Source organism: Podarcis bocagei (genome assembly GCF_964188305.1).
Source record: "Podarcis bocagei genome assembly, chromosome: 3".
NCBI classification, from domain to species: Eukaryota; Metazoa; Chordata; class Lepidosauria; order Squamata; family Lacertidae; genus Podarcis; species Podarcis bocagei.
Window position 1 is genome coordinate 64216192 of NC_138127.1, and position 8504 is coordinate 64224695.

Consider the following 8504-nt stretch of genomic DNA (forward strand, 5'->3'; position numbering starts at 1 on the left):
TGTTCTGTTTTAGCATGGGGTTGCTCAGGTGAGGATCCCTAAAAATGCACTCAGTGCTCCCCATTAAAATGCCTGTGAGTGTGTTATCCCACAACACGGACCTTTTAATTGGAGGACACCACACATTGGGGAAGTCATTCAGACAGCATCCTTCTCTTATCCACAACTACATCAAGCTATCTTTCCTAGCTTGCTTCTTCTTGGGATCTGGTGAACCTAATTGCCGTTACACTCTCTAACTTACTTTTCTACATTTCACTGATTTCAATTAATCCAAATCTTCCAAGAGAGAAACACAAAATACTGCAGTACACATTCCCAAATTAATGAACATCCCTTTTGAAAATGCATCTTCATATTATGGACAAAACAGAAAATGAATGTGGAAGTTTGTGGAGAGATTAATGTGCCTTCTTTGTAGATTGATACAGCAGTGATAGCCTCTAGATATGTCGGCATCTTTGTAAATTACTTCCAACATGAAAAGCCATTAATGTGCCTTTGCTCCTTACTTATTCAAGTCCATAATCATCTATTTCACTGCGTGCACCTTAGTAGAGCTCAGAAATGAGATTATCCTTCCAAGCAGAAACAACATCTTCTATTCATGGTTTGCATGCTGGTGTTTAACTTCTTCAGCCTCTTTTTCAGAAGTGTGTGTATCTCTGTATGTTGTTTGGGGGGCAGGGAGACTATTCTTTCCCAGGAGGGAGGTGAATGTCTTACTTCCGGCGGCAGAATGTCAACAACTAACTTTTATTGTCAGCTATGTTTTGTCTTGTCTGGAAGAAAAGTGTTGGTGGTAGTGCATTAGATAGCAGGCATGGGTAAAATTTAGCACTTTGCTCTTTGGATTTACAGAATTGGCTTGTGCAGAATAATACAAAAAAGAAAGGTTGTTCAGGTAGGAAGTCAGTTATAGCAAGGACATGTTATTGTATGATAATCACTTGGGAGTTAATAACACTAGTTATGGATCTTTCATATATTTAGTTAAGAAAATTGACTAACATAAATTATGGTTCTATGTGGCATACATTATAGGGTTTGTTTGGGCAAATTTATTTCTTATGTATAACCATGTTCAACTTGTAAGGACTGTTTCATATATTAACATTTTCCAGGTGAGAATGCATTTGTGGAGCTTTACATAGTTTCAAAGCTGCAATTTAGTACACAGCAGTGCCTCACATAAAGGAGAATTGTAATATGTGAAGTAGCCCCCAGTAATCCATCTGGCAGTTGCACAAACCACACTACAAATAAGCTGTGAGTAATAAGAAGAGCTAACTAATTGGACAGCAAAGATGCACAATGCAAAAAGATGCAAATTTGCTACCGATGATAAATGAGTTTATAATGATAAATGAGTTTTTAACAGAGGCACTATAGTTGCCTGGAGAGATTTAGCAAGGATTAATGTCAGTAAAACAACCTTGCAAAGCATAAAGGGAATATTACTGGCAACACGATTTTAACAAGACTTTTTAACAAGACTTTTAAGGCAAAGCAAAAATGAAAAGAAAAACATCACAACCCAAAACATGTTTCAGCTGCTGCGGTTGAACAGTGCCCACTTTTCCCTCTAAGATCACACCATGTTATTACTGATTTTCTGCTTTTATAATACTGTTTTTCATAACATTGTTATTGTTTTTATGTTGTATTTTGCGATATTTTAAATTGGTAAGCACTTTAGAACTGACTTTAAAGAAATAAATAGAATAGGGCCAAGTAAGAAAACCACTTCCTGGGTTGCTTGTAAAAATTCCATAAAGCTTTATTAATCCGTTTCTGGAGCTTGGTTGTTAGTCCTAGAGTCTCAGATTCATGCTCTCTTCCCTTGCTTCTCTCCAGCATCTGCTGCTGAAACCCGTTGCATGGCTGTAGGTGAGTGTTTATTGCTGTATCAACACTGCAGCCACGGTTTTGCACTAGAGGTCTTTCAAAGGATGCATTGGTCTGATCACTCAATTTGTTGAGCATGTTGTACTTGCAGAGGGATCTTCTCAGTTACCTCTAAGCTATCCTTACCAAACACAGTCAAGTAGTCCTATCCTACGTATATTTTCGGGTAGCTATGCTTGCCCATCAGATTCTTCACATCACATAGGAAGAGACTGGGGACTTCAATTTCCAAAGAGTTTAGAAAAAAAGGACTCACATAAGGTACCTTGTTTCAGAAAGAGGAAGTAATGAGGCAGTAGGTGGTGCCACAGAGTCAATTTTGGGGAAAGGGTGCCATTCCTTTATGTACACAGTAGCACTGGAGAAAAGTTTGAGCTTCACAATTATAATCTCAAAAGCTAAGGCTGCTTCCACACTGCCGCCTTTTAATGCTGCTGCAAAGTTGCTGATCCTTTCTCAGGTGGAAATGGAATTAAAATGAGGATTCCACATGCCACTTAACAGAACACTATTTTCTGCATTAGAATATGCCATACCACAAAGGAAGACTTCTTGAGGGTTCTTTTGTTAGTAGGGGTTCCAGCTGCAAGAAGGCTTCTAAGCACATTCAAGCACGCTTAGAAACCCCCTTTAGTGTTTCCTGCTCCAAGTAGGAAGGTTGGGGATAGAATGAGCAGGAACGACACATACTGTACACAGATTTAGAATGGGGCTGGTGAATGCATCCCTGTGTTGTCCCCACCCCACCCTACCACAAATTTGTCAAGCCACATAGAATAATGCCTGAGCAAGGCTATATTTACATCTTTTATTAATGGTAAATCAGAAGAGCTACTAAATCTCTGATGATCATGATGAAATGAAATCCATTTGACAAAATGAGATACCATTGTTCCCAATCTGGGATTGCATATCCCTCTTATTATAGGTTTCAAATGTTAGTTAAGCAGTTCACACTTTAAAACAATAGGGTTCCCCCCCTGTATACACAAGCACATTTGCATTTCCTGTAAATCTCGTTTGTTTCTTAATCTCAGGACCAAACAAGACATCATGTGAGAAATTTCTGATTTGATCTTTCAGTTTAGTTTTCTTCTTCCAAAAACAGGCATATCTCACTCATCCCCTATTAGGATCAGGACTGCAGGGGGAGAGGAAGCCATTTCTCCCAACTACCCCACTGTGCTGTGCCCCCTGCCACAATCCTGAGCTGCTGCTGTCCATGCAAGGAAAAGCAGTCACAATATGACACCTTTATGGTTTTACCTCTCCCATTAATAGCAATCCTAGAGAGCAATTCAGGTAAGAGTTGTGGGTGAAATGATTAGCAGAACCCTCTCACCCTGTGCTACAGCCCTGATCCAAACTTCCCCCTCCCTGTGGCTGCTTTTAGAAAAAGAAAATTATTCATTTCTATCTGAATATATAGCTTTGCCCTCCAGACATTCTAAAGAAGAAAAACCAGACTGTCATGGAGTCCCATTATAAAACATAATTGAGACAATAACCCCAAATATCTGAACATAATTATCTGATTTAATCATGGGCTCTTGTATGGCCCTACAAATGAAATCTTCTAACTAGAATTTCCTGCTTATCTAGACATTAGCTCACAGGTCTTTGGTATTGATAGGCCTTAAAACATGACACTGTCTAGAATGTTTTGGGTTTGTTTGGGTTTTGTTAAAGCAGAGCAATATAGGATTTTAAAGTAAAACTTGAATGAAGCTTTTAGCTGCTTTTTTTTTTTTTAACCCAAACGCCTCTGCTGCTGTGCTTAACAAGATAACAGTCAAGAGCTCTTCAAAGCTGCACAGGCAACATTTTGGACAGGCTCACTTTCTGCAGCTATTAAAATAGACAGCTATTATGTACAAAAAACAAACAAACCACAGAAAAACAGAGTGGCAGAGCCTTGTGGGAATCCTGATCCACTGATGTTACTGACTCAAGACAAGGATGGAGCAGGTTGCAGTGTCCCAAGAAGCCAAAATGTCAAGTGTTCAAGAGAAAGCTCTTTACTTGCCGGTTTGGCTCCATCCTGGTCTTAGAAGAGTTGTGGGTGGGTTAGGTGAAGCAAGCTGATGTCTCATCTAAGTGGTCAGGAGGGGAAACTGGCCCTGTCTCACCCTTGGTGAGGTTGTGGCTTGGTACCTGCAGTGTATGGTAAATAAATAAAAAAGTAAGTCAATGAAGTGTACTCTGGAGAAATCAGCATGGACAAGAGAAGGATCTGAGTCAAATGTTGTGCCCAAATCTTCACCTACTTCATAGGCAAGCTGTGCCCCAGTCTCCAGTAAAGGTAAAGGTAGAGGGACCCCTGACTGTTAGGTCCAGTCGTGGACGACTCTGGGGTTGTGGCGCTCATCTCGCTTTATTGGCCGAGGGAGCCGGCGTACAGCTTCTGGGTCATGTGGCCAGCATGACTAAGCCGTTTCTGGCGAACCAGAGCAGCGCACGGAAATGCCGTTTACCTTCCCGCCGGAGCGGTACCTATTTATCAACTTGCACTTTGACGTGCTTTCAAACTGCTAGGTTGGCAGGAGCTGGGACCGAGCAACGGGAGCTCACCCCGTCGCGGGGATTCGAACCACCGACCTTCTGATCGGCAAGTCCTAGGCTCTGTGGTTTAACCCACAGCGCCACCCGCGTCCCCCCAATCTCCGGTACTGTATTTTAAATACTGACATTCCAAATTCTGCTTTGCCTTTCACAGCCAGATTGCTTGTGTTGCATGAGCATTCTGTTGGATAATATTGGGACTTTGAGAGCATGGCTGAAATTTCCGTCCTTAGGGAAATTAGGATGGAGAGTACTAGCTCTAGTGAAAGATAGGCTGCAAGAAAGTTGCAGGAGCCCCTGAAATTAAGCCTGCCTTTCCCCACCCACTGGGCTGGATTCATGACATCCAAGGATGGTGAGCAATAGGCCAAGTGAGGTGGGGGCTCTCTCTCTCTCTCTCTGTGTGTGTGTGTGTGAGAGAGAGAGAGAGAGAGAGAGAGAGAGTGTCTGGCTGATGCTGGAGGCTGAAGCCACAGAGGCTTGTCTTGCTGTGTGCTGGACCCAGAGCTGTGTCTTGGGGAACACACTAGGAACCTAATGAGAAGGTTAATGTTAATGCTATGAGCCCTTAGCAATATATGAACCCTATATTCAGGTTGCATATATGAGTAAATAAAACCATATATAGTATCCTAAAGACACCACAGTCTGCATTGACCTTCATTCCAAGGAAACTGAACCCTGAATATGCACTGGACCCCTAGAGTCTCTCACCAAAGATTGTGGTGTGTGCAGCAGATTTTTGCACCCACCACATGAAAAATACACTTTTCAAATTGTTTCCTAGCCATCCAGTTTAACAACTTTCAAGTCCTGTGGTAGTTAAAAATGTATCTGGCAAAGAAATTTGGATTCATGCCTGCTATGAGGAACAAACATTTTAAAATACAATTCAATTTTGCCACTATTGTGTACTGAAGCTGTTCTTGTTGAGATTGTCTTCATAGAGAGAAAAATGATTAAGTGTGTTGGAATCATGTTCTGTGAATGACAGAAAAGCTTTGCAGGTACAATTATCTTGGTCCAGAAAAAGACAAATGGCATAATGAAATCTGCTGTAAAAATAAGCTGTCTGAATCAGTAAATCATAGTTGGGAAAATGTGGGACAAACTAATGGGCATTTTCTCATCCAAGGGTTATGTAAGTTCAGACAAATTCTTCATGCTTTTCTGTGAAGTTTGAGAAACAGATACTACACAAGGATTTCAACAGCAGTGTAATGTCTCGCATTTCCCAATCAAAAGGCAGAAAACGAACAACTAGTTTCTGATACCAGCTCATCCAACATTAGAAACATTCTGTGTGGTTTTTTAAGGAGGCAGGGGATAGAAAATGATGCCATCATTTGAATGTAACTCATTTCTATCCTCGCTCACTGTATCGTAAATATATTAACCTTTCATGTTACAAAGGAAGAGTTTTTAAGAGAATAGCAATTAACTTCTGTGTGCACAAGTGTGCCCATGGATGCCATGTTAGCAGAACTTGCAGGATGGGTGAATCATATTGGAATAATGACTTACAGTTTCTGGAGTTCAAAGACTTTATTCATTCAGAAACTATTTACAGGATGAGTGGAGATGAGAGAGAGAAACTGCAGACATCTTGTCTGGAGAAAAGATCAAATAAAACGGCTCAGCTTTTAGGGGTGAACTTAGACATAGAACTCAAGAAAAGGAAATGTATTAGCTTTTCTCCAGCATGTCATGATGACAATTCCTGAAACCAATCAGTAGTTAGTTGTGCCTGTTTAGCCATCTGCTCAAGGCCCAGGCGCAGGAAGAAGGGATGAAACTTCAAAAAACAGGAGCCCATCATCCCGAAGAAAATCAGTGTTGTGCTCTGATTCCTCTCTCTCTCTCTTCATCGTGTTGTTGTACCTTATTTATTTTCAAAATTCTCTAGTCCCTAAGACTACTTACCGTATTTCCCCCTCTATGACACGCAGATTTTTTCTCCTAAAAAGTAAGGGGAAATGTCTGTGCGTGTTATTGAGCGAATGTGTGGTCCCTGGAGCCGAGAGGTGCGAGTGAAGGCAAAAATCAGGCAAATATCAATCGTCCGGAGAAGGGAAGCCTTGAAAAGAGTTAGCTGCTGCTTTCCTGCATTCTGCCTCAGGATCTTACTGCCCACCCGCTTCTGTTTGTTACTGTGTTTGCTCAAACGGAACAAAGAGCAGAGAAAACCCCTCCCCTCCAGGCAAGCAGAGGGGAAAGCAGAGCGTCCTTCCTTCTAATTCCTCTTGTGCTCAGGTGCTGCAACATGCAGGTGGGGGAGAGAGAGAGAGCTGGCTGGCTTGGGTGGGTGTGTGGGGGGAACTTTTGCCTTCCTTTCCTCCCTCCGGTAAAATCCCTCTCCTGCATTCTTAGCCAGCTGCTTCTCCGCACACCCCTCTCGGTGCTCCTTGTTCCTTCTATGTTTTTACTTCCCTCCCCACTTAAAACGTGGTTACAAAGCACGGATCCACATGGATCCTCAGGATCTTTGCATAGGGTCAGCCCAAATTCACCATCAGATCACATAGCAATGATCTGATTCAAAAACAGGGATGCAATGGTGCAAAAATGTGGTTACAAAGCACGGATCCACATGGATCCTCAGGATCTTTGCATAGGGTCACCCCAAATTCACCATCAGATCACATAGCAATGATCTGATGCAAAAACAGGGCTGCAATGGTGCAAAAATGTGGTTACAAAGCACGGATCCACATGGATCCTCAGGATCTTTGCATAGGGTCAGCCCAAATTCACCATCAGATCACATAGCAATGATCTGATTCAAAACAGGGATGCAATGGTGCAAAAATGTGGTTACAAAGCACGGATCCACATGGATCCTCAGGATCTTTGCATAGGGTCAGCCCAAATTCACCATCAGATCACATAGCAATGATCTGATTCAAAACAGGGGTGCAATGGTGCAAAAACATGGTTACAAAGCACGGATCCACATGGATCCTCAGGATCTTTGCATAGGGTCACCCCAAATTCACCATCAGATCACATAGCATGTCCATGGCTACAGCCTGCACCAAAAAAATCACGCACCCACTGTTGCCTGGGGCTGCAATGGTACAAAAACGTGGTTACAAAGCATGGATCCACATGGATCCTCAGGATCTTTGCATAGGGTCACCCCAAATTCACCATCAGATCACATGTCTGTGGCCACAGCATGAAGCACAAAAATGATACATCCACTGTTTCATTCAGATTTTTTTTTCTTGTTTTCCTCCTCTAAAAACTATGTGCGTGTTATGGTCAGGTGCATGTTATCGAGCGAAAAATACGGTACATATGGATTTCTTCTTTAATTTAGGTGAACATATTGAAATGTCTTGAATTCTAAAATTAGGAACTGTCTGGTAATGTCAGTTATGGCTTTGGATTGATCCCTGGGCACAAGGTAGCATGGTGTCATTGCTGAGTAACAGGATAGTTGACAGGAATGCTTGCAGTATGAATTGGATTGACTTCAATAATGTTGCGGTCCCAGTTTTAAATCCCAGCATCTATGTTTTTATTTGGGCTTTGAGGAACCAAGGTTATTACATGTAGTTCAAAATGTCTATGCACAAAAAAATTAAACATGCAGTGACTAGAATGCATTCTCATATATATCTGGATCTGAACTACCTTTGGACCCAAATGTGATGTTTTTGAATGAATATGTGATTACAGAATAGACCTTTCAGCTTGGCTGTAATACAAGTCTCTAGATAACTGCTTGTTCATGAAAGTATAACTAGAAAAGAATTGTAGTGATAAATTACTAGTGGGTTTAATTGTTCTGTTTTATTGCTAGTAATGGGCAGAAGAATTTGCTTCAGCAAGCCCCTTTTAAAGTAAAGTGGTACCTTGGCTTAAGAACTTAATTCGTTCTGGAGGTCTGTTCTTAACCTGAAACTGTTCTTAACCTGAGGTACCACTTTAGCTAATGGGGCCTCCTGCTGCCGCTGCGCCACCACTGCACAATTTCTGTTCTCATCCTGAAGCAAAGTTCTTAACCTGAGGCACTATTTCTGGGTTAG